This window comes from Heterocephalus glaber, unplaced genomic scaffold (genome assembly GCF_053883595.1).
Source record: "Heterocephalus glaber isolate CG9 unplaced genomic scaffold, H.glaber_assembly_v1.0 deba00001845, whole genome shotgun sequence".
NCBI classification, from domain to species: domain Eukaryota; kingdom Metazoa; phylum Chordata; class Mammalia; order Rodentia; family Bathyergidae; genus Heterocephalus; species Heterocephalus glaber.
The window spans coordinates 1,377,659-1,402,682 of record NW_028258494.1 but is presented as its reverse complement, the minus strand read 5'-3'; the positions used below and the strand labels follow the sequence as shown (position 1 = coordinate 1,402,682).

The window sequence follows — 25,024 nt, the reverse complement described above, 5'->3', positions numbered from 1 at the left end:
TGTTTTGGGGGAGTAGGGATTGTTTGGAAGCATCTTGTTACCTTCTTTTTTCATGTGCCTATATTTTTTGTGCTGAGAGTTGATTTCAAAAAGAGCAAAGAGACTTTGATTTTAGTATGAAAAACTCTTTAGTTAAATTCTGTTTGCCAGTGATGTGGCCTTGGATTAATTTGTCAAGATCCATTGTCTATCATTTCAGTCTCTTCAGTTTAATTGGGTTGGATCAAACGACTGTGTTTTAAGTGGAGAAGTCCTACTGGTTAGAACAGTACACATATTTCCAATCATACACCAGTCATAATCAAAAAAACTCATTTAGACAAGTTTTCCCTTTTAACATGAACCCTTATAGACTGTACTATAGTGCTGCTGGTGATTAGTCTTCCATGTGGAGAGATGGGGTTAAGGAAATAGAAAGGAGAAAAGGAGGAGGATATATCAATAACAAAAGGGGAAAATAATAGAAACATCAGTAGGTGAAAAATAGAAGGTAGAAGTCATTAGGAGGCATTTTGTAGCTAGAGTAAAAGGCTAGTGTTGAGGTGGGTTGAGAGAATATTAGTGGAGGTGGGAGGGATCATGCAGGGGAAGAGAAATGTAACTAGAGATTGAGAAATGCTGTGAGGTTGTCAGAATCTGTTAATATATTTGTAGTTAGTTTTGTTTGGATCCTCTAAGCACAATTCTGGTAAGGGTTACCCTAGTATGACCCTGAACAGTACCATTCAAATTAAAGCACTGCTCAGTTCTTATTCTCTTTTGTATATATCCAGTCACCTGCTGTATAGATGTTGCATGAAAGGTCAAGGAAAGAAGGAAGGCAAGAAGATAGGGAAAGGGAAGAAGTAAAAAAGAAAATCATAGGGAGGAAAGAAAGTTAAGAAAAGAGAAAAAACTGAAAAAGCAGAATAATGGGAAAAACTTTGAGAAAAAGAAAAAATAATAATATAAAAGCAAAAACACAAAGAAAAAATCAGATCAGAAACACTAGCAATGAAACAATCAAACAAACATGCAGACACTATACCATAGAACCAGAGTGTCCACACAGATGCATTAATGTTGTAATCACAGTTCAATAGCAGGCAGCCAAGCCCATTTCCCTCTGTGGACTGCTTAACTACCTGCATGAGAGTCTTGAGAGCTCACAGGGCCTCTGGAACTGCCTCCTAGATGCAAGCTCTGCCTTGGGCATGGATAACTACAGACCTCTGTCTCTGTCCCAGATCAATTCAATTAAACTGGGAAGAGCAGGTATGATAGTTTCCCAACATCCATTTTTACATTGGCTTCCACTAGTGACCTCCTGCTCCCCGCAATCCAGGACAAATCCACGGTCAGCTCTGTGCTCTCCTTCCAGGGCTCTGCACAGTTATCAGCAGAAGCTCTCAGGTGTTGCTTTCTGTCCTTTCACCCTCAGACCTTTATCCATCCCTGGACCCTGTCTCAAGAGCTCTGCTTTCCAGAGGAACTTGTTGCAGCCCCCAGGTTCAGCAGAGGGCCTTCATTGCCTGTATGGGATCATGGGCAGTGGGCAAGATTTCCCATTGTCGCAGATCTTTCTGGTGTTTGGAGAAACACTAGGGAAGCACCCACTCAGTGTGGTTCCACTGAATCTCTCCCCTTTCCCCATGTCTCCAGGATGGGCTCTGTGACTTCCAGACAGTACACTCCACACCACCCACAATTTGCAGTGTTCAGCCTCTGTCTGCTTAGGGCAAGGAGCTTTCCTTGTTGACACTGAGTGGTGGGTGGTGGGAGGATCCTGCAGGGACACAGTGCTCCCTGGTGCATGGGCCAGTGATGGGGGGAGGGATTGCTTCTTTTTGGTTGGTGTCTCTCCCTTTCTCTGGTTGTGATCCACAGCTTCCCTGGGGCCCTACCTGGAGTTAAAGTCCATGTTGGGCTGCCTCTTCCAGGTGGGAGGGAGAGTATGTGTGGGGCCTATCCCAGGAGGCTACCCTCTGCAAGGCTGTATTCTGCCCTAGGGCTGTTGGAACCACTCCCAAGATGGCGGGTCTTGATAACTCTGACAAACACACACACAAAATATGTGTGTGGGGGAGACAGAGCTAAGGGAAAACAGGCCCAAATGCTACCCAGGAAATAAAAGATCCACCTATGAAAGGAGAGAAACTAAAAACAAAGAGACTTCAGCCTCTGACAAAGCAGAAGAGAAAGAATCCAAGTCTCATTAATTGCACACTGTGTCTATCAGTGGTCTCTGTCTCCCTTCTTGTACAATCCAGAGGAATATTTTTATCAACCACAGTACTTTGTAAATGCAAGGTTTTGTTAGTGGCTCTAGAAATATTTTTACCAGTAAATCATGCTGCTATAAGCACAAGTACCCATGTATTTCTACAGTATGATGTCTTTAACTCTTTTTGGAAAATACCTAGGAGAGGTATAGCTGAGTCAACTGGAACTTCTATTTTTAATTTTTTGAGGAGCCTCCACACTGTTTTTCATAGCTGTGGTACTAGGTTACATTCCCCTAACAATGCAGGAAGATTTCTTTTTCCCTACATCCTCACCAGCATTTGTTGTTTTATAGTGTTTGTGTCTTTCTTTCTTTCTTTCTTTCTTTCTTTCTTTCTTTCTTTCTTTCTTTCTTTCTTTCTTTCTTTCTTTCTTTCTCTCTCTCTCTTTCTTTCTTCTTTCTTTCTTTCTTTCCTTCTTTCTTTCTTTCTTTCTTTCTTCTTCTTCTTTTTTTGGTATGAGGCTAAAACTCAGGACTTTTTGCTTGCAAGGCAGGTGGCAGAGCCACTGAGCCAAATCCCCTGCCCACTGTGTGTGTTTCTTGATGATAGCTACTCTGATGGGAGTAAGATGGAATCTTAGTGTTTTAATTTACATTACACTACTAGCTAAAAGTGTGGAATATTTTTTTCAGGTACTCATTGGTCATTTCCACTTCTTTTGAGAATGTCTATTGAACTCCCAATTTTTGACTGGGTTTTTTTGTGGAGTCCAATTTTGGGGGGTTTTCATATACTCTAGTCACTAGCCTTCCATTCTAAAGATTAATTCTTTACTCTGTTGATTGATTCCTTTTTTTGTGCAGTAGTTTTAATACAATCTAATCCCATTTGTTGATTCTTGGTCATATTTTTTGTGCTATTTGAATTGTCCAGGAAGTCCTTGCCTATGCCTGTTTTCAAGTGATTTCCCTTCTATACCTTCCATAAGTTTCACTGTTTCTGTTCTTATAACTAGGACTTTGATGCATTTTGATTCCATTTTAGTGCAAGGTGAGAGGTTTGGGTTTTGTTCTTTAGCACATGGATAAGTAATTTTCCCAGTACTATTTGTTAGAGGTTCCAGTGTATATTTTTCTCCTGTGTATATTTTTAGCCCCTTTGTCAAAAATCAGATGATTAAAAGTACATGGTGTTTATGTGTCTTCTGTTCTATCTCATTGGTCTGTGTGCCTACTTTTGTGCTGTACCATTCTATTTTGTTACTGTAGCTTCGGGATATATCTTAAAATCAGGATTGCAATAACTCCCACTGTGTTCTTATTTTTCAGGGTGGCTTTTGGTATTCTGGGCCTCTTCTGGTTTCATATAAATTTTAGGATTGTTTTGTTTAGATGTGAAAAAGCTTTTTGGTATTTTAATAGGAATTGCAGTCATCTATGGATCATTTTTGGTAATATGGCCATTTTAATGCTATTAATTCTGTCTATCCAGGAACAGGAGTGTTTTTCCATTTTCTATCATCCTCTTCAATCTTTCTTCAGAGTACTATAATTTTTATTGTAGAGGCCTTTCACCTCTTTAGGGTTTATGGTTTTTAAAAAAATTGTTTCTGTATTTCTTGTAGTTTGCTAAGCTTCCTTCAAACAATTGTTTTGAATTCTTTGTCAAACGATTCATACGTCTCCATTTCAATAGAGTTAGCCTCTGGCAGTTATCTTGGGATGTTATAACTTTGCTTTTTCATGTCTTCAATTATCTTTGGTTGATGTCCATATATTTTGTAAAGCAGTCACTTCTTCCAAACTGTACAAGCTAATTTTTCTGTGAAGATATTTTCTCCTAAGAAGAGGGGAGGTTAAAAGGTACTTGATGGGAGGATGCAGTGACTCTGGCGATCATGAAGGTAGAGATGTAAATCTCTGTGAAGCTCTTTCAACTCATGTTGGAGTTGACAAACAGCAGGGATGTTCAGCGGCCAGTGCTGTCCATGTCTGCAATATCAGTGAGTTGGGAGGTAATGGAAACCTCAGTGGTGATGGCTCCTGAAGTCCTCCCAATGACTTTTCTCCAACTGAGGAAGATGTGTCTAAGGATATCCCTTCTGGGAATGAGCGTGGCTTGCAGTTTCACTCTTGAGCCCAGTGACATGAGTAACTGTGACACCCCACAGAGAGTAGCAATGGAGCTGGCACCTGAATCAAAAGCATGAGTAGAAGGCTATAGTTCTGCCATCAAAAAAGATAATAGGGCACAGGGTATAGGCACATGGTGTATGTGCCCCCACATGCCACAAGATGCAAGGTGTGGATGTTTGTGAAGTTACCCATGGTCTGAAAATGGAAGCACAAGCATGTACAGAGGTACAGTGGCTTTGCGGTGAGACTAGGTCATAGCTTTACCTGGCCACTAAGGCAGTGAGAAGAGCATGACCACATGCAATGAGGTCTGGTAACCAGACTGCAAGCTATGTCACTGAGCAATGGCTGCGGTGTCTGAGATGTGCTTGTGATTATTTCAGCCACAGAGACAGGGTCTTCAGTAAAGGGTCTTCAGTTGTAGGACAGCTGCAGTAGAAGAATCACAGCACTTTCAGAGGGGAAAGCTCTTTCCCAATCATATTAACAAGCAGGTACTCCTCTGGATGAGGAGAGGTGTGCAACTATATCTCCCGATCCTGGATTCACCATGGAAATGGACACTGGTGACCTCAGTGGCAAATATTCTGGTGTCCTCCCTGGAGTAGGCTGCAGGAAATGCTGATGGTTCCTTATAGAATGGTCATGTCAATGGACTCTGTTCTTGTTTATTTTTTTCAATTTTTTTATTCATTAAGTTTATACATTTATGGTATACAATATGATGACATTCATCAATGGGAATATATCTTGGTTCTTATTTCTTTCCCCATTCCCCTGTCCTCTCTGTAACCCCTCTTCCCCTCCCTATTTACAAAGACTTTGTGTCTATTTTTTCTTTTTCTCATATTTATTCCTTTCCTTTCTTTCCTTTCCCCTACCCCTCCCACTTCCCCTTCCCTTTGGGATCTTTTATTCCTATTTTCCATTATCTATTATGCATTTTGATCCTCATTTACACTTTCAGTTTCTCATGCCAGAGAAACTATTTGGTATTTACACATGTCTGTCCTATTTATTTCACTTAAGAGTATCACCTCAAGGTGCATCCATTTAGCCATAAATGTCACTAGTTTCTCATTCTTTATGACTGAGTAGTATTAAATTTTATAAAAAACAAACAAACCACAGTTTCTTTCTCCAGTCTCCAGTTGATGGACAACTGGGCAGTTTCCAAGTTTTATCTATTGCAAACTGTGTTGTTATGAACAAATATGCACATATGTGTTGGGAGCAATGCTACATAATTCTAGGGAAAAATCATTTGGTTAGCCTAGTTCTCTTGCCTACAGCCCAGCTACAGAATAACTCCAGTTTGGCCTCCGGTCACAACTGAGACTTCAGTGATCCAGTGATGCTGTGATTCTCCAGGACAAGAAACATCCTGGGAGAACAAACATCTGCTCGGTTCCTCATTGTTCTTGGACTGATTAACATCTTGTTTGCCGGAGATGTACTGAACTCTCTGCAAGCCTTCCGTTACACCTTGTTTATCCCAATGTGAACTATTGAACTCTCTGCAAGTCATCTGTTACATTTGTTTCTCCCGATGTACTGAATAAAAGGTGTGGTAAACTGGGGGCTTTTGTCTTTGCTGCCCAGAGCAGCACTGATCAGACCCAAAGCTCAGCTTCTTCTCGGTCTCATTTTTCTACCTTTCCTGTAATTTGCCGTATGCTGCCGTGGCTCGCAGGAGACCAGGACTAACTGCAGAGGTTCTGGTAACGTCCCCTTCCCCTGTCCCCTACACATATGTCTCTGTGGTGTGATTCTTTTAATTCTTTTGGGAATGTACCCAGTAGAGGAATACCTCGGTTGAACGGGACCTCTAATCCTAGTTCTTTGAAATATCTGCATACTGATTTAAACAGTGGTTGCACCATGCTACAGTCCCATGAACAACGGAGAAGGTTCCTTTTACCCCACAGCCCCACCAGCATTTGTTATTGGTTGATTGCACAATAGCAGCCATTCTTTCTGGGATGAGGTGGACTATCAGCATTGTATTCATTTGTGTCTCTCTAATGGCCAGTGATGTTGAACATTTAATGAAAAGACATCCTTTGCTCCTGAGTAGGAAGAAGTTATATAGTGAAAATGGCCATACTTCCAAAACTGCTATATTGATTCAATAGAATCCCAATTAGAATTCCAACAGCATACTTCACAGACCTTGAGAAAATAATCCAAAAATTCATTTGGAAGAAGAAGAGACCTAGAATAGCAAAAGCAATTCTAGGCAACAAAGACAAGGTAGAAGGTATCACAATCCCAAACTTAAAGTTATATTACAAAGCTACTGTGATAGAAACTGCATGAGACTGGCAACACAACAGACCTGAGTACCAGTGGAATAGATTAGTGGATGCAGAAACAATTCCAGACACACTCAGCCACCTCGTCTTTGACAAAGGAGCCAAACACCCTCACTGGAAGAATGATGGCCTCTTTAATAAATGGTGCTAGAAAAACTGGATTTCAACTTGCCAAAGATTAAAACTAGCTCATCTAGCTTTCTATTAGTGTCTTCTGAGAGCTCTTGCATCCTTTTGGTTATTACTTTCATTTCATGTTTATTTCTATAGTCTCTAATTCTGTCTCTTTGAGCTGTTTTCTAACCCTTTCTTCTATGCTTTTGGGTAATTCAGGTGAGTGACTTATACTTTTCTGCCCCTTGGTGCTTTCTGGATTGGTTTTGGGAAAGTTTGGGGTTTAGAGAGGTGGGATTTTTTGTAATTGTTTTCTTTCATTAATTTTATTGGTATAATTTAAATATATGTAATGATCACATTCATCAAAAGGAGTTTGTACCTGTACATGATGTATCTTGATTCCTGTCTTTGTCCCAATCCCCTTCCCTTCCTTCAACCCCCTCCCCTTATTTACAAAAGCTTTGTTTCCATTTTTCAATCTTTTCTTATTTTTATATTTTCCCTTCCTTTTTTTCCCCATCCCCCTACACAATTTTCTTTTCCTTTTGAAAAATTTCTTCCTATTTACATTATCTATTAAACATTTTAGTTCTTATTTACCGATTTAGTTTCTCATGCCAGACACACAATGCAACATTTACACGTGTCCAATTTTTTTCACTTAAGACTGTAGTCTCCAGGTGCATCCATTTAGCTATAAATGTCTCAAGTTTTTCTTTCTTTATGGCTGAGTAGTACTCCATTTATTAAAAAAATCTTTATTCAGTCACCAGTTGATGGGCATTTGGGTTGTTTCCAAGATTTAGATATTACAAATGATGTCACTATTAACAGGGGTGAGCACATATCATTGTGATATGATGCTTTTAATTCTTTGGGAAACACACCCAGAAGGGGAATATCTAGGTCAAATAGGACCTCTAACCCTAATTTTTAAAGGAATCTTCACGTTGATTTCCATAGTCCTTGTACCAGTCTACACTCCCACAAACAGTGGGAAGGGTTCCTTTTACCCCACAGCCCTGCCGCCATTTCTTGTTGGTTGATTTCTTGATATTAGCCATTCTTTCTGGGGTGAGACTGAGGTATTTTATTGCATTTTCTTCCTGTGTTTCTATCGTTTTTATTTATTTGTATATTTTGTTTTGGGCTGAGGTTTGTGGATACTTAATTGTCTAAAGCCTTTTTGCCACTCCAGAGATGTCCTTAGTTGCTTTCCAGTGTTGTAGTTTGGGCATTGCTAAGTATAATCCTTGGCCACAGCCCCAAGGTTTGCCCACCTTTGTTATTTTGGGAAAGGATACAATGTAGTTGTCCAGCAACAAAGTTCTCTGGAAATGTACTCCAGTGCTGTTGATGTTACAAAGGCAATCAGAGTGTTGGCTTACAGAGAAATTGCAATAATTATGTAACACTGTTCATATAAAGTGAATCAGCTACAGTGGTGTTGCCCATGACCAATTATTTACTCAGCACTGGGGCTCAAACTTCAGGACCTTGGACTTGCAAGGCACCAGTGGCACCACTGAGCCAAACCCCCAGCACACCCATGACAACTTAGATATTAACATACCATAAGAACCAGTTGGTTACCACCCTTATTCCTATGGAGGAAAATGTCAATTAAGATGTAAATATTATTGCAACACAGATACTGACTTATAGCTAATATGTACTAAATGGAACCACTATATCTCTACTAATGGAAAAATAATTCAACAGTAATTTTAAATGTAAACATTAATTTTAATTCAACAGTAATTAAAAATGAGCAAAGCTTTATAGTTATACTATTAAAGATTTAAGGTTTGGGAATGGAGGATGCAAAAGGAAAACCTTGAAACATTAAACTCTATGATATGAGAAGAGGGAGAGAGAAGTGGTACAAAGGATCTTATTGTGGAGTAGAATTATGTCTATAAAATGAGGTAGAGGTAAGAGAAAAACCAGCAAGAAAGGAAAGATACAAGAAAAAGGACAAAAAAGAAAAAAATTATATGGAGAGAAAAAACAAAAGAAAAGTAATCAAGGGTAAAAAATGTAAAAAGGAAAAGAGAAAAAATAGAAAAAGAAAGGAAGCAATTGGAAGCAAGTTTGAAGGATAAAGGAAGATTACCCAAGCCTTGGGAAACCGATGAAGTAGACAGGAGGGGAGGAAAGAAAAAAAAACAAAAGCACAACTGTAACATAAAAAAAACCTAAAAATTATGTTCACACTAAAAAAATAAAAGAAAATTTAAACAAAACCAAAACAAAAAGCAAAGAAAAACACTTTCTCTGGGATTTCAAGGCTATAGTTATCTTCTGGGCTCTAGCATTTTGGGCAATGTCAACTGCAAGGCATGACTCTGCCCTCACTGGCAGATGTGGGAAGCTGTCATAGCCCAGATCCATGCTGAGTGAACACCAGCAAGCTGATAGTAAGATTAGGTGGGGTGGCTGGGGATGTAGTTCACTGGCACTGCACCCACCTCGCAAGTGCAGGGTTCTGAGTTTGATCCCCAGCACTGCCATAAGATTAGGCAGGATGACAGTACTGTGACTTTCAAATCCATGGAACTTCAGGCTGACCCTGGCCTCTGGTCACAGGGTTAAGGCCTGAATTGTTTAGCATATAACACTTTGGTATCTCTTGCCCATCTGCTACAGTCCCCTGGCCATTGACAATCTCCTATGGCTGTCTCACACCCAGTCACTGTGGGAGTTTAACACTGGGAGCCCTGAGATGAAGCCAACCCATACAGAAAGCAGCATGAGTATTCTTCAAAAAATAAAACTTTGATCAAGCTATACCACTCTTGTATTCATGAAAATATTAAAAGAGTATATTATGATGTATGCATTTCCAATTTTATAGTGGCATAAATGACAATAAGTAAGCTAAGGAAGTGTGATGCTCAAAAGATTAGTGGATAAAGGGAAAGTGGTATAAATACACAGTGGCCATTAAAAAAAGAAAAATCATTTCATTTGAAGGAAAATGGATAGAACTGAAAACAATGTACTTAAATCAAATAACCCAGTCTCAGAAAGTTAAAAATGGCATGCTCTTCTCAAGTAATAAACCTCCAAATAAGTAAAAATGAATGCTAACACCAAGGAAAGAGAACAGAAAACTAAATGATGTTCTTCTTCTGATGGGAAGGGGTATTTCGGGGAGAGGGAAAAGGAAGAGAGAGGGAGGTAATGGAGAAGAAAATAAATAACATTAAACACATGTAGTAATATACAATCACAAACTTTTTCTGTCCTACAAATATGCATTAATAAAAAGCTAGAAATGTAGTAAAAGTTACTTGACATGTACCGATAAGGGAACACTTGTACAATGCTGAAGGGAATGTAAAGTAGTGGACTATTAAAGAAACAGTTTGGAGGCTTCTCCCAAAATTAAAAATAGAACTACCATAAGATTGAGCAACTCCTCAATTGGGTATATATGCACAAAATTTAAAAAATGACTTTGTTTAAGAGGTACTTGCACTGCTAGTTCTTTGTAGTGATATTCAAGTAGCCAAGATATGGAATCAAGCTGAGCATCCATCCACAGGTGAATGCAAAACAAAACTGTTGTACATATTCACTGTAAAATATTATGCCTTTTAAAAAAGGAATTCAGTAATTTTCAACAATATCAATAAATCTACAGGATATGTTAGATGAAATAAGCCAGACACTGAGAGGAAAACTCTGTAGATCTCACTCATGACAAGGGTTAAAAAGTCAAACTCATAGAAAAAGGAAGTAAACCAAAAATTGGAGGTGTTTAGGAAGATTTAGGGCAAAGGACATAAAATTTAAGTCAGACAGCAGGAATAATTTTAACAGTTCTGCTTTACATCATACTCAATATAGGTGACAATAAAACACTGCACTTTGTATCTTTTACCACAATGATATATGAGATGCATAGTTTGATAGAACAATCCCACACCATATACTAATGACAATATATCTAGTTCAGTTGCATGAATATATTCAATTTGTACTTGTCCACAGCAAACTATTAATTAACACATAAGCAGGAAACATAAAAGTTTTCTATGAAGAGTTGTGGAACACAAGGGTAAGAATGCAGGACATAAGTATTGGGTCAGAAATAAAGTTCCTTTTCATTGTGACACCAAAAAACAATGTGGGGCCAGGGATGTAGCTCTATGGCACTATACCTGCCTAGCAAGTGCAAAGTCCTGAGCTTTAATTCCAGTTACAGAAAAACAAAAAGAAAAAAAGAAAGGAACAATGTAATAGTGTGAGAATTCAAAGTGGGAAGAGTACAGATAAAGCTCAGAGATAACAATGGGAATTCTGAGATGTGGGAGGGCTCCTGGTCTTCTCTGTAATGTGGCTTACAGCATTGCAAATTGTGAGGTCCAGGATTTATTCTAGGAGTGTACCACAGGAGTGAGACTGACACTAAACCATGTAAAGTGTATTCTGGGGGCTGCACAACTGCTCATCAATGCTTAACCTCCATCATGCACTTTCTTCTTAAGACATCATATGGGATTTTGCCAATAGATGTTTTCTTGATTTCAAAACCAACTTTCAAAATATGCCAAATTCCTCAAAACATTCTCTGACAAACAGACTATTGTCCCTGATGACACAAAAATACAAATCCCTCTGTTTCAGGAGGAGGCATCTCCAAATCCTTGGTGGACCATGATGAAAAAACAAAGCCAAGGGAAGGAGCCCCAAACATGTTTTTCAAAAATGTTTTTCCACCAAGTTGGGGGTGACAGGTGCAGAGCCCCAGGTCAGGTCGATCCCCAGAGCTCCTAGCTGAGGAGACATGAGGCACTGAAAAGAGGGAGCCAGCAATGTTCTGGCCATCATGTCATCATGGGTGACATGTCACCACCATGGCTACGTTACTAATACATCACTGTGCCTCTAGCTCTGCTCCTGTGTAGAAGCTAGTTTTTCATGTTCTCCACTTTGGGGAGGCCTATGATGACTGTGGGCCTTCTCTGTGCCTTATACAGAGATTGGTTCTCACTACAGAGGGCTGAGTTGACAGACACGACCCCGCTCCATTTCCTCACCCCGGACTACAAAAAGAACTTGGTCTCCATTTGGGCAGAGCCTAACACACTCTTCCCAATTTTGCTCTTCCTACTCCTGGAACCACTACACACATCCCAGTGGGACATTTCATGGTGTTTAGGATACCTGAGTCCAAGTGTTTACAGAGATGGAGACTTTGTTCTTGGTGGGATTTTCCCTCTGTACTACATGAACCAGGACCCAGAAATATCCCATTTATCTTTTTATTCCAGCCTAAAACTAGCATGAGAGCCAATAGGTAAGTTCCTGGTTGTGTGTGTGTGTGTGTGTATGTGTGTATTAAATACGCTATTAACTCCTTGTTTGGAAGTGCTTGTGTATGTGCAAATCTGTGGTTCATATTTATAGAGAACTGTACTTTAAAAAATGTAAAGACATGGCAGAAAAGCATGATTTCTGAGGTTCTTTTACTTCCCAATACTTGCATATTTTTTCACTTATCTTTTGCTCTCCTCTCCTTAAAAACAGATGATAGAATTCCTCATCCTTGTGTCCAGTCCATCAGATGCATGCTCATTACCAAGCAGGGGATCCTTCAAATGAATGACATTGTTGCTGCCTCAGAACCTGCTTCTTGAGCAACTATGAAGTGACAGCCATAGGCACCCTAGAAACTTAGCCCTGGCCTGACATTAATTTTAAAATCAGTGACTCACTATAGGTGCCCAGTTTGGACAAGGACCTTGTTGAACTACGTCTCATGGTGAAGCCAATTGTAGCTGAGATCCACCAGCCAAAACAGACCATGTCCCCCAAAAGATCCATAATTGAATCTTTTCTTTCCTTAAATCCTTTTATTGGTACATTTAGGTATACAATATATTTACATTTACCATTGCATACTTGTACCTGTACATGACATATCTTGGTTATTTTTCCACAATTCCTGTCCTCCCTTCACCCCCTCCACCCTTCCCTATTTATAAAAACTTTGTTTCCATTTTTTCCTTTTCTCATAATTTTCCTTTCCCCTTCCCCTCCTACTTCCCCTACTCCTTTGGACATTTTGTTCCTATTTCAAGTTATCAATTATTCATTTTAATCATTTTAATCCTTATTTACACTTTCAGTTTCTCATGCCAGAGAAACTATTCGGTATTTACATGTCTGTTCTATTTATTTCACTTAAGAGTATGGCCTCAATATGCATTCACTTAGCTACAAATGTCTGTAGTTTCTCATTCTTTATCGCTGAGCAGTAGTCCATTTTATAAAAAACCCACATCATCTTTATCCAGTCTCCAGTTGATGGGCACTTGGGCTGTTTCCAAGCTTTAGCTATTGCAAACTGTGCTGCTATAAACATGGGTGCACATATATCGCCGTGGTATGATTCTTTTAATTCTTTTGGGAAGATACCCAGCAGGGGAATAGCTGGGTCAAATAGGACCTCTAGCCCTAGTTCTTTGTGGTATCTCCATACTGATTTCCTCAGTGGTTGCATCAGTCTGCACTCCCACCAACAATGAAGAAGCGTTCCTTTCTCCCCATAACTACACCAATGTTTGTTGTTGGTTCATTTCTTGATAGCAGCCATTCTTTCTAGGGTGAGGTGTGTAGGGAACAGGGAAAGCAGATGTTACTAGAACTTCTGCAGTAAGTCCTAGTCTTCTGTGAGCCACGGGAGCACAAGGTGAATTAACTTATTATACAGGAAAGGTAGAAAAAATGAGACTTTGAGAAGAAGTTGAGCTTTAGACCTGATCAGTGCTGCTCTGGGCGGCAAAGAAAAAGCCCCCTGAGTTAGCTGCACCTTTCATTCAGTACAGTGGGAGAAATAAATGTAACAAATGACTCAGAATAGAGCATTTGGTACATCGGGAGAAACAAATGTAACAGACAACTCAGGACAGAGAGTTCAGTACATGAAGTGCAGTGGAATATCTAGATCAATGAGGAACTATGCAGATGAAGATTTTGCTCCTCCAAGGATATCTTCAGCTGCTATAATCTTGTCCTGGAGCTTCACAGCATCACCAGATCATTGAAGTCTCAGTTGTTACCAGAGACCAAAATGGAATTATGTCTTGAATTGCCATAGCTGGCATGTAGACAGGAGAACTAGACCTAATCAAATGATTTTTCTCCAAAATTATGTAGCATTGCTCCCAACAGAGATGGAATCTCTGTGTTGTTTTCATCTGCATCTCTCAAATGATCAGTGATGTTGAAAGATTTTTCATGTGTGTATTCGCTATTTTTACTTCTTTCTGTAAGAAATATCTGTTCGTTTCAGATGCTAATTTTTGAATTGGGTTTTTTAATTGGGGGTGTTTGATTTTTTTAAGTTCTTTATATATTTGGATAGTAGTCCTTTGTCTGAGGTTCTGCTGCTAAAAATTGTTTCCCATATTGTAGGTTGTCTCTTAGCTCTGTTGGTGGTTTCTCTTGCAGTGCAGAAGCTTTTTAATAAGATGAGATCCCAGTTGTTGATTCTTTATTCTAGTTCCCATGCTACTGAGGAATTGTTCATAAAGTCTTTTCCTATGCAAATGTCTTCAAGAGTTTTATCCAACTATCTTCCAGCAAATTTAGTGTTTCTGTTTTAATATTTAGCTCTTTAATCCCCTTTGAGTTTAGTTTAGTGCATGGTGATAGATATGGGTCTAGTTTTAGTCATTGGCAGGTTGAAATCCAGTTTTTCCAATGCCATTTATTAAATATTTATGTTTTCTCCAATGAGGGTGGTTGGCTCCTTTGTTAAAAATTAGTTGGCTGAGGGAGGGAGGGATAGATAAGCAGAAGGATAGGGAAGGGTTAGCAATGAGGCCAGAGGGCACAGGAAGATCATGCAAACTCTAAGAAACTGTTGAAGACAAGAGTAAAAGACAGAATTAAAGAACAAAGAGACCAGAACAATCTAACAGCAATAGGGTGGCTAGAAATTTTATTTACTTTCTTTTAAAACTAATAACAATTGAGAGGAGGAAAAATACAAGAGAAAAATAAAGAAGAAATCCAAATTAGGGCCAGAAAAGAAACAAAAAAGAAGATGAAGTACAAAGTAAGACAGCAAGAGAATGAGAGAGTGAGAGAGAAAGAAAAAAGAATAAAAAAGAAAAAGAAAAAAGAAAAAAATGAAGAGTAGAAAAAATAAAAACTAAAAATTAAAAATAAGAGCAAAAGATGTTTTTGAAAATAAGAAATAAAAAATAAAAATGAAGGGCCTCCTTTAGGGTATGTCTCTGCTGTCACAATAGGCAATGCAGGCAGCAGTGTGCAGATGTAAGTCAATGAGTCTCAGCAAGACAGTAGCAGACCCATGAGATTCAGGCAGATTTCTGGCTCCAAGGGCCAAGTTGAGCTCCCTGTCTTCCTGCAGGGTTGAACTCTGCAAGGCTCTACTGCAGGCTCTGGCTGCCCTTCCCTATAGGATAGTCCATGTTCTGATGGGAGGTGATGATCTGTCCACCTTACCAAGTATGGTGGTCTGGTGTGCCTTTATTGCAAAGATTCTCTTCACTTTTCTAATAGGCTTTAATTTTCATCAAGGAGCCTGAGAAAGGCCCTCTTTTTGTTGTTCACTTCTGCTGTATCTTCTGCAGTTCAGGACAATGGCCTTTATGCCCCGCTTTGCCTCTGTAGTGTGGAACCAGGAACCGGCACAGCCAGGAGGCCAGAGGTGAGGGAAGGGTGCAGCAGGTCCCCACATGGCTAAACTAGTCACTGGGGGCCGGGACACAGGCAGGAGGGAGCCCAGCTCCATGTGGTGAGGTCCTCACTGTCTGCTCACTGGTCCCCATAATTGAATCTTATCAAACATGAGACATTCATTCCCCTAAGCTTGATGTTCACGAGAAGAAATGAAACCATCTTTTAAATGGGGTAAATGCCTTACTCCAGGAAACTCATTGTTAATTTTTCCAGAAAAAAAGCAGAAATTCATTCATTCTAGACTTACTCAACAGTATGGCATGTGTTTGTAATAACTGGTTCCCAGATTGATTTTATTAAGGGCTTAATTGTAGATTACCATGTTTCTCCTTACATGGTTTGCTTGTGCAACAGTAGAGCATACTAAAAGAAGGGCTCAACACATCAATATATCCATATCCCAAGAGAGTTGGTCATTATGCAACTTGATTCCATGGGTGTCTCTATTCTTACCAGTATCTGCTGACATCATTTTAAGTCTTGTCATTTCAGCAAAACCACATTCAATAAGAAGAGAAGATATTGGGCTGCCAACTTGTGGGAAGAATTTTAGTTTTCTGACTCTCTGTCTTTAGTATTCTGACACATCCTGCCTGTTATCCTTCCTTTTCATGTTTTAATTTTGAGTTTCCCTTCCTTTTATCTCTTTCTCTTCCTTTACCAAAAATATAAAATGGACCATTTTCTGGCCATTGCTTCATGTATGTGAAATCTCTGGTTAGGTGACAGCTACTGATGCTTCCCATCTGTCTCAGTTAGGGTGTAGGCACTGATAATAGAGAAGGAAAGAATCTTTAATCCCAGGCATTCTGTGGACCTCCTGAGAACCTGTGGGTCAAGAGAGTTCATGAGAGCCGAGGGGGTGAAGAAGAAAAACTGTCACCTGATTTCCCAAAGCTGGAAGCCCACGTTTGCACTCTGTAATCTATTGTCCAGCCAGGGAAGCCTCAGACCACTCTCCTTCTCTGCAAAATAGCCAGTTACAATTAACATGGTCAGAAAACAATAAAAATATATATTCCTATACTTGTGCAAGCCTAATATGGGCACAGACTCTCAGCTTTATTCTGTAAATGGTCTTCTAGTCACCAGAAGTATATCACAGTCCTAATTTTGTAGGAGTAATGAACATTTCTGTTATTTTTGCCAGGCCTACTGTCATTTTACATGAGTATGCCACCATTCATTTAACTAATGTTGGACGTTTTGGTTGTAACTCAATTTCTGTACCCATGATGCCTAAATGTCCAATATTTTTAAATTAAGCTATGCACATTTTCCCTGATAAATATAAGTAAAATAAAAGTATTGGTTACAAAGATATCCTCATTGACAAAGCTGATGATATTTAATGCTAAACACTTACAGGAAAGCCAGCGTATTTTCATTACCACATATTCATTTAGAGTTTCTCACCATTCTTCCTTCCATTCCTGGAAGGCAATAATTTACTTTGCAATGCTATAGATTTGCCTACTTGAAACATCTCCTATAAATGGATCCATATGATTTGTGATATTTCCATCTGGATAATTTCATGTTTTGCAGTGTATTCAGGTTTCATTCATAGTGTAGCATGTATTAGTCTGTACAATAATCATAATCTTACAACCTCTTAGTATCTTTGTGCATTTGGCAGTCAAGTAACTTCTGTTTGCACAAAATAGGAAATATACTATGTTCTAAAATTTTATGGACACAATTTGTAGAACTGATATAATTTCTAATTTAATAGATGGTTTTGGAAGAGCTACCCATACATACTGGCTTTCTAGTTTGCCATGGAGGAGATCAACAAGGACTCTCAGCTCCTCCCCAATGTGAGCTTGGGTTTCCATGTCTACAATGCCATTGCCAGTGACCACTTCTCCTTGTGGAGCACTCTGCTTTGGCTGTCTGGAACAGTGAGGGAATTCCCAAACTACAACTGCCAGACACACAGTAAACTTTCTGCCATCGTTGCAGGAACCATGGCAGCATTTTCAGCTGAGATTGGAACACTTTTGGAACTCTACAAATTCCCGCAGGCAAGTGGGCCATGAATTTTGGAAAGAAAAATTTTTTAATGCTTCCAATGTCATTCCCTCCCATCTGGTCAATAGGACATATGGAGACTAGGAATGGAAATCCTTTAAATGCCTAAGACAGATTATAGGAAACTCCCTGCCTTTGGAGATAATTGAGATTAAAAAGAGAGAGAGAGAGGGAAGAAGTAGTTACTGTGAGCTTCAATCCATATTTATGCCTTGTGCCAGTGCATTGATTTCCCAACTTCCTTTACCATTGATTGCTAGCAGCTCACAGCTGTGTGTTGTGGGGAATCTCCACAGCACAATCTGCACATCACAGAGCATGACAGTCTCAGGAGCCTCCAGGGGCCAGTGACTCTCCCATGTGGGTCTAGGGACACGGGGACATCTGACTTATTTGAGACAACACTGAGGGCTTAAAGTTTTAGAGATCCAAAGTGTAGCTGAAGCTCCTACAACTCTATTGAGATTCATCCACTTTGCACAAACCTGCCTTAAATTCACCCACACAGATATATTGAGAAGACTCCCAGAGAAATTTCTACTACCAGGTATCAGTATCATATGTTCTTTCCTGAAGAACCTAACAACATGAAGATCAGTTAGGGGCATAATGGATAAATAGATTTGTTACATTGGGAGCATTCTGGAAATACTGTCTTTACACAGTTACCCATTGTAGGTGATTGTATTTCTCAAGACAGTCTAGGTAACTGCAGGAATAATTTGAAGACATTCAGAGATTAACACAGTAAATACCTGTTTCTTTCTCAGAGATTACATCCAGTATTGGCTGCTGGCAGGTGGCACTGGAGCCCAAGGGAACAGGGAGGGGGTGAGGCAGACACTAGCCAAAGTTTACTCCTTCTTGACCTATCTGCCAGAAATGAAAAGAACACGTGGATCTTAAGAGTTCTTTCATAGAACATCACATATACACACCCTTTCCTAAATGCTGCGGAGCAAGAAAACCCACAACTCTGTCTGTTCAGAATGAGAGGACTGGGAAATCTCTTAAGGCGATACTCTTAAGTGAAGTAAATAAGACACACATGTGTAAATACTGAATCGTTTCTCTGGTGTGAGAAACTGAAAGTGTAAATAAGGACTAAATGTATAATACGTAATGTGAAATAGGAAGAAAAGGGGCCAAGGGGAAGGAAGTGGGAGGGCTAGGGGAAAGGATAGAAGGGAATGGGATTAATATGAGAAAATGGAAAAATAGTAACAAAATCTTTGTAAATAGGGAGGAATGGAGGGGTTGAAGGGAGGGCTGGGCAAGGGTGAAAAATAAGAACCAAGAGAGACGATGTAAAGGTGCAAATTTCCAATGATGAATGTCATTATATTGTATACCTAAAATGTACCAATGATTAGAATGAATAATCAATAATATAAACTAGTAAGAAAAGGTCCAAAGGGGTAGGGGTAGTGGGAGGGGCAGGGGAAAGGAAAGAAGGGAAAGGACAAATGATGAGAAATGGAAAAAATGGAAATAAAGTCTTTGTAAATAGGGAAGGGTGGAGGGGGTGAAGGGAGGGCTAGGAATGGGGAAAAAATAAGAACCAAGATGCATTATGTAAAGGTACAATTCTGAATGAGAAATGTAATTGTGTTTTATACCTACAATGTACCAGTAAGAGAATTTAATACATTTTTAAAAAAAGATCCTAAATGAATTCACTCATATAGATCCCTTTTCAGTGCAAAAGATTGACATGTACCAAATCCAAAATGAACTTAGAGCTCAGAGTTGCAACAAAGATTGTGCAAAATGCTGCACAGGAGCCAATATCCTAAAATTGTTGTGATTGGTTTCCATTACTCCCCCACTCTTTAATGGAGACAAGAGTTCTCACTTGGACCCATGGGGTGGTGAACACCCAAACACAACAGACCATCTATCAAAGATGAAACTTGAGTGTATGGTGGAGGGAAAAGCATTGCTTAGTACACATTGGTTTTCCACCTCTAATTTGCATGAATTTCTCATTTTCAAACTGAGGCCTTTCCTCTAGCTTCATCCATTCCTGAAAAAAATTGAATTCAGAAACAGTGTGAGGATCCACATTTCCTTAGATGACAAAAGACACCATATGGCACAATATGACATTAAGAACACCGTGAATTTCCCAGCTGGTCTTGGGTTACTGGTTAAAGTAGGAGAATTTGTCTCCAACAGTCCACATAATCAGGCCTTGATCATCAGCAAAGAGATGATAGAATGGCCTGTGGATTCACAGAGTTATGACTCCTTTCAATAGTGGATAAAGCAGATATATGAATATAGTCTGAGATCAGACTAAACGTAAGCCTTTAACTCAGCACTAAATTCACCTTTAGCATCTGACAGGTATTCTGAGCTAATTCTGGTAGAGAGAGCAAATTTATATCAACAATTATATTTTATCAAGCTATATTTATTCATATTGCAGTGAATGAAAAAGGAATAAAAATAGTGAAAAGGGGTGGAGATGAAATAATAGGTAGATACCACACATATCCGTCCAAATACCCAAAAACCTTTGCCATACATTGTCAGACTCTTTACTATACTTTGAAGGACTATAAAATGGCAAGTCTTAGATTGAAATAACATTCACACTATTCCTTTTTTCCTTTGTCCTTTGGCATAAGATTTAGTCTTCAGCTTTTGTTCTAGTTAGCATCTCAAAGCACTGACAGGATGTCATGTCACCTTTATATGCTTGAAGTATCCCACAAAATTTTAGAGGCGATTTATATAATAGTCATGCTCTGTATGCAACAGACTGTTAGTGTGCAGAAAGCGGTGCCCGCCTTGATTTTGAAGTACAGAGAGGCAATAAATACACATACAGTTCATAACGTATTCTCTTTATTTCTCTATTGCATCACTCTTTATATTTCTTGGAGGTAATTTTTTCTGTAGTTAATTTCAGTGGTTGACCAACTTATCATGTCATTACATTCTGCTCTCTAGAACTTAAAAGATTATGTTCAATCAAGTGTGATGCCATTGTAAAATAATCTCCACAATAAACCCTCTTTGAAGCATTAACACATAAAGACTTAACACTCTAAAGATTTTGGAAGAGACAGGGATTTAGCTCAGTGGCACCATGTTGGCCTTTCAAGTGCAAGGTCCTGAGTTCCATCCCCAGTACCACACACACAAAAAAGATTCTGGAAGAAGTTGATAAATAAGAGAAAATAGTCAAGCAATGTTTCTGGTGACATATTAAGTTAATCAGGGTACTGTGTATTATATTTGGCAAATAGCTTAAACAAACAAAGGGAAGTTAACTATTGTAATCCTGAATTAGATGTCTAGGTAGTATCAAATTGGGAAAGGATGGGAGAGAGGAAGTGATGATCTCATAGAGAAAGTCAAATTTCTCTTTGATGAGGAGGGAAATATTTACATCAAAGCTAAGTTGCTAAGAATGTGCAAAATCATGACCAGTGCTTCTCTCTTCCTCTTAAGACTCCTCAATCAGTGTGTAGCCAGAGCTGTGGTCCAGGATTTAGAAAAATTCCACAGGAAAGAAGATCTGCCTGCTGCTTGACTTGTGTATTTTGCCCAGAGAGACACATTTCCAATCAGACAGGTAGAAAACATTAAGCTACACCATGATAATTGCCCCTCCAATACATTTATTTTTTAACCTCGATCACTAAAATATGTCCATATTCTCATTTGACAGTGCACATTCTATTATGCTCCTCAGAGGCACTGATTCCAGTGGTTGCCTTTCTTTGCCATCCAGGGCTGAGTCAGATGGCATTAAAACATGAGTCTCATGGTGAGCCATTCTAAAGACTGTCCAGGGAATGTAAGATATATAATTCCCCTACCTATCTGCCAGTGCTTTGAAGTTTCCCACCCAATAGTTTCCATAACAAACTATAAGTTGCTTTTCTATTGGAATATATTTGGAATGCTTTATAATTGCATTCATCTGAGGAATGTACACTCATGAAACAATAAACTACATAAAATATTGTGGAAATATTCCATTATACAGTGTGCCATGTTCACAGTCTTAAGTATGCAGAGTTAATATAAAGATAGTATAATATCAACTTTTATGTTATGATACAATAAGAAAATACAAAGACACAATATTCCAGTGAAAGATACAATCATCTGATATCTCTGAAAGTAATGTCTACACATTTAAATTTATGCAGTTACAAATCAAACAAAATGCTTTTGTAAAATAAGAAATGCAGGACCAATTTTTAAATACTTCAATGTTAGAAAGTTTACAGAATAAACATTGTAATTGTTTGAATTCCTGCAAAAATACTGGGCCATTCCAATTATATCAGCAGGAAGCATCATTTGGTTGTATTCACTTAGCAAAGCTAGTAACTGTTTTCAGTAAAAATAAGTTACCAAAACTTATTCTCTTCCTTGTGACAGGTTTGAAACATCAAAGTAATTCATAAAATTAAAAAAAGAAATAAAGGATTTGGAATGCGTGCTGCCACATTCACCTGTTTGTCTGTGTCAAGCAGATCTATGGGCAAAAACCAGGAGCACCTGGTGACTATGAAGAGGGATGAGTATTCCAACAAGAGAAACATGAAAGACAATCTGTATAAACAGTTCATAATCTTGTCCTCTTGCAAGAGATTTACCTATAAAATCTAAATAAGAGCCCAGCATGGAGGTGCAGTCTTGTAACCCCAGCTACTTAGAGGCTCTGAAGCAGGAAGATTGCAATTTGAGGCTGGCCTGAGTAAGTTATCAAGACCCTGTCTCAAAATGAAAAACAAAAGAAGCTGAGGATATAGTTTACTGTGAATGCATGTGTTAAATCTCCACCTGAGTGGGAAGAAAAAACCCTTAGGACCCTTAAAATGGGAGTAGGAAAGTTCCTTATTACTTCTATAAATAAATTTTAAATTGAACAAAGAAATACTCATTAATAGAGCTGTGCCCCATGACTGCTTTCAAGCTCTATAAAAGCAGACATGAACATTTGCAGCAATGATCATCATATATACTAAGGTCTCAACTTATTGTATAACACATTATAAAAAAAGGTTAGGAAATGATACTTTCAGTTGTAAGTGCATGAAGTTTTTAGAAATACACATATTCTTCACTAATTGGATAAAAATATCAGTTACTCTAAAGTGTTGTATACCAGCAATATAGTGGCATACAAAATACAAGTGTTTTCAATTCACAGTTTTCAATATTTTTATGAAAAATTTCCTGGAATAGTCACAGAAAAATAAATATGTTACATGAAGAGAGACTTGTTCTTCCATGAATTAAGATCAATTAGTTAAAACACTGAGCTTGTAAAAAGACAAATAAATATTTCTCCATCTGAGTACAGATATTGGAAAGCCTTAAATTCAATTGCACTAAGTGACTATTACAAATGTGTCTACACATGGATTTTCATGAGGAATGGGCTGTGGTGGTAACAAAGGGGCTGAGAGAAGTCCACAACCCATAGCCTTGATGACATTAACAAATCAGAGCTTGATGTGACCTCAAACCCCTCTAACGTTGAGGGTCCATTTGAAGGACTTTGATATTAGTCACAGCTGAAAGCTTTCTCCCTAGGTTAGGCATGAACTCTGATGGATCTCAAAACTACATATGAGCCACCGGTACTTATAGAGATATTGCAAGGCTAACCACTTTGTTTAACTGGGCAGAAATGAAAAATTTGTGAAAAAGAAATGCTGAATCTTTGCCTTCTCCCCAGATGCAGATCAGTGTACATGGTGCCCAACGCATGAGTACCTGAACAGAGACAGAGATCGCTGTCTCCCCAAGACTGTGGACTTCCTGTCCTTCACAGATCCCCTAGGGATGGCTCTGATTTGCACAGCTCTGTGTTTCTCTGTTCTCACAGCTCTGGTTTTGGGGCTCTTTGTGAGACACTGAGACACTCCCATAGTCAAGGCCAGTAACAGGGCTCTCAGCTACACCCTGCTCATCTCCCTCCTGCTGTGCTTTCTCTGTGCCTTGTGCTTCATTGGCCATCCCAACACAGCCACCTGCATCCTCCAGCAAATAACATTTGGACTTGTGTTCACTGTGGCTGTTTCCACTGTTTTGGCCAAAACTGTCACTGTGATTCTGGCCTTCAAAAACCAGAACAATCAATCAGGTGGTTACTGGTGTCAGGAGCCTCTAATTTTGTCATTCCCATCTGCTCCCTGATCCAAATTATTCTCTTTGCAGTCTGGCTGGGAACCTCTCCTCCCTTGGTTGACACAGATGCACACTCTGAACATGGCCACATCATCATCATGTGCAACAAGGGCTCCCTCACTGCCTTCTACTGTGTCCTGGGATACCTGGGCTCCCTGGCCCTCCTGAGCTTCCCTGTGGCTTTCGTGGCCAGGAACCTGCCTGACACATTCAATGAAGCCAAGTTCCTGACTTTCAGCATATTGGTATTCTGCAGTGTGTGGGTCACCTTCCTCCCTGTGTACCACAGCATCAAGGGGAAGGTCATGGTGGCCATGGAGGTCTTCCCCACCTTGGCCTCCAGTGCAGGATTGCTGGGCTGCATCATTGCTCCTAAATGCTACATTATTTTGTTAAGACCAGATAGAAATTATCTGCACGGGTTCAGGGATAAAGCACATTCTAGCAAAAAGAAAATTTATTAGTTAAAAAAATATGCTCTTGATAAAATATAGAGTGTCTCTAGGCAAATCTGCAACATTTTTGTCTCAGGTTTTAGAATAAACCATGGCATTTACTTCAATAATCAAGGGACTCATTTTTTTCTACAATAGCCTTAATGTTACCATTACCTGTAACAATCACCTTTTTACTTTGAATTTTATTTTGGAAATTTTTTGTTTTGTAAATTCTGCAATAAATTCTTATAATTTTGCTTAAGATGATTATATTATATACTTTTATCTCGTGATCCACTTGTTCTCCATCACTTTTATGAATTACTCATATTATAACTCTTCTCTGCAAAACATTATATTTCAGAATTCCCTAATGTATTTCATTATAGTTTTTCCTCTTGGATAATTAGTGTGCCTTTAATATGCTGATTAAACTTTATTCCGGTAACTGGGTTTGTATTTCCTTTCTCACACTTGACTACCAATATTTCTGAAGCCCTTTATTTGCAGAATTTCCCTCTCGTTTCCTTCAGAATCCTAGGATTGGTTGATCATATGTGATATCAAATGTTCTTGGGTTTAAAATAGCAATGAATTGAATTTTTATGTTAAATTAAGGATAACTTTGCAGAGCTTCCAGTGAAGTTTCATATCAGTGGTTGGCTAAGTCTATTTATCTTGTTTAAATATCCTTTTATAATGAGACACTTCTGTCAACAAGTTTATATCTTGTTTTACGATTTTACACACACCCAAAATATTATACACAATAGTTTTTCTCCTCAGATTTATTCCTGAGCTTTTATAACTTGTTGTTAATGAAAAAAGAAATTATTTTATCTGCCATATTTGAATGTATTCAGTGTTTTATAAAGGAACAGTTATTTGTTGAATCA

General features: G+C 38.8%; 1 pseudogene; it reads left to right on the top strand.

Moving 5' to 3' along the window:
- LOC101719114 (vomeronasal type-2 receptor 116-like) overlaps positions 1–24,155 on the top strand; it is a 35,277-nt pseudogene extending 11,122 nt beyond the window's left edge.
- The last annotated feature ends 869 nt before the right edge of the window (positions 24,156–25,024 follow it).